Source organism: Prunus persica, chromosome G1 (assembly GCF_000346465.2).
Source record: "Prunus persica cultivar Lovell chromosome G1, Prunus_persica_NCBIv2, whole genome shotgun sequence".
NCBI classification, from domain to species: Eukaryota; Viridiplantae; Streptophyta; class Magnoliopsida; order Rosales; family Rosaceae; genus Prunus; species Prunus persica.
In genome coordinates this window covers 10,950,603-10,952,526 of record NC_034009.1, presented here as the reverse complement: position 1 = coordinate 10,952,526, position 1,924 = coordinate 10,950,603, and the positions used below count along the sequence as shown (strand labels likewise).

Sequence of the window (1,924 nt, the reverse complement as noted above, 5' to 3'; positions counted from 1 at the left end):
CTCATTGGCGAGACAGGAACAATAGAGAACCGCAGACTGTTCGCTTGCTCAAGACTCGCGATGGGTCACACTCTCCGTCGCACTCCTGTGTTTTGTGTGGTCAACGAGCAATAAACTACACATTCGACTAGCCCTGTCGCCTCGGCGCTAGGTGCCTGAGGTTGTTTGTTTTTTGTGTTTATTTGAGACAGGTACATACTCATATATGTTATCCTTACCTTATTTCTCTCATTAGTTATTAAGAGTTAGAGAGAGAGAGAGAGAGAGAGAGAGAGAGAGAGAGAGAGAGAGGGAGAGAGAGAGGGATAAACTCTAACATAAAGCGAGCAAGGTTCCCTATTAATTAGTTATCATATTTTGTTTACTCTTCTTCCCCTTCCTCTAGGTAAAAGGTTTTAGTGAGGGTTTGTTTACTCTTCTTCCCCTTCCTCTAGGTAAAAGGTTTTAGTGAGAGAGAGAGAGAGAGAGAGAGAGAGAGAGAGAGAGGTACACTCTATAGCAAGCCCCCATCCACACACAATATTCCTGTTTCCTCTTCCTCTAGGTTTCTTAGCTAGCTAGCTACTCTCTTTCTCTACCTCGTCCTTTTTTGCTTTCCTTCCTCTTCCTTTCTTGTCAAGTTGTTGATGAGTAGATTTTATATTATATATTTAACCCTATTCTTAGTATGTTTTGGTTAATATTTTGAAAGAATTTTGATACTTTGAATTATATTTCCACTATAGGACTTTCGACTTCCTCTGGAGCAAAACATAATCAAATGGACAAATTTTGGAGTAATTCCAGTTGGAGGACGTTCGTGAGTCACTTAGCTTGGTCGTATCGAAATTTCAGATTTTTCTACTAAACGGTTATTTTTTGGCAATAAAATAAATGAGCAGTGCGCGGTGTTGGAATAAGGACGTTTTGGGCTTTAATTGCCTTTTGAAGCCCAAAATGAACTCGGATGGGTTCGTGGCCTTCTAAAAAAGTGTTCAAAATGTTTTTATCTTTAAAACAAGCTATCTTGGGCCTGATTTGGAGGAGATTTGAGGCAAAACGTGGCTGGGCAGTTTAAATGCAGATTCTCTTAGTTCAATTTGGACTTTATGTTCTAGTATTATTTTATTTTAATTAGTTTCCTTGTGGGGATAGAAACGCTGGAGGGGGCAGCTTGTTTGTAGGGGGTATTTAAGTTGGTTTTCACAGCAATATTGGGGACTTCTTTTTGGCTTTTGAATGTGAAATTGTGGAGAGCAATTGCTAGGGTTTTGGGAGTTTTTACGACTTTAAAGTGTTTTCATTCTTTTCTTTCTTAATAATATTTTCCATGATTTCAGTTATGAATATGCGTAACTAATTTTCTTTTGCTAGGGTAAAGCCTTGAACCTTAGCATGAATATGTAATTTTTATTTAATTTCTTATGATTGAGGGCATGCATACTTTGAATTGTTAATCACTGCTTTAAACTTTCTAATTGTCTTAATGCCTGATCACCATTAGGATCTTTAGAAAAGTAACTCGATGTAATTTTGGTCAAAAGGTTCCCTGAAATTGATGTTGGCTTCTTGTGATTAATAATTGTAATTTCACTTAAGATGAATATCACGTCTTAAGAGTTGCTTGGTTTTTCAAAGGGTTTTCATAAAACATAATGAGTCTTTCATGTTCAGATTTGATCCGAACGTCCGGACAGGTTGTATGTTGGATATACGTTCTATGTTGGAGGTTCTAAGTAGAATTTAAATTAGGAAAACCTAACCTTCAAAGTGGCATGTGCGAATCATAAGTAATTGGTAAAAATTCATAGGATTGCTAGGTGATGGTGAAACTCTAGTGCTTTTATAAATTGGTATTTAAAACTCTTTCCTTCAATCGTAATTGTTTTTGTTTAAAATATGTTTTTAGTATCAAAACAATTTCATAATCATCTTTCTCAACTTT

General features: G+C 36.4%; 1 protein-coding gene across 2 annotated transcripts in view; it reads left to right on the top strand.

Annotated features, from left to right (window-relative positions):
• The window catches only part of LOC18790896 (GTP-binding protein OBGC, chloroplastic), a 10,124-nt gene that overhangs the window by 6,243 nt on the left and 1,957 nt on the right, over positions 1 to 1,924 (top strand). The window contains exon 7 of one of the 2 annotated variants that reach the window (XM_020554548.1): positions 726 to 1,321. The exons of the other annotated variant lie outside the window; for it this stretch is intronic. The gene's annotated coding sequence lies outside the window, so the exon portion shown is untranslated. Of the gene's footprint in view, positions 1 to 725; positions 1,322 to 1,924 lie in introns of those variants that run through there. 2 annotated transcript variants of the gene reach the window in all.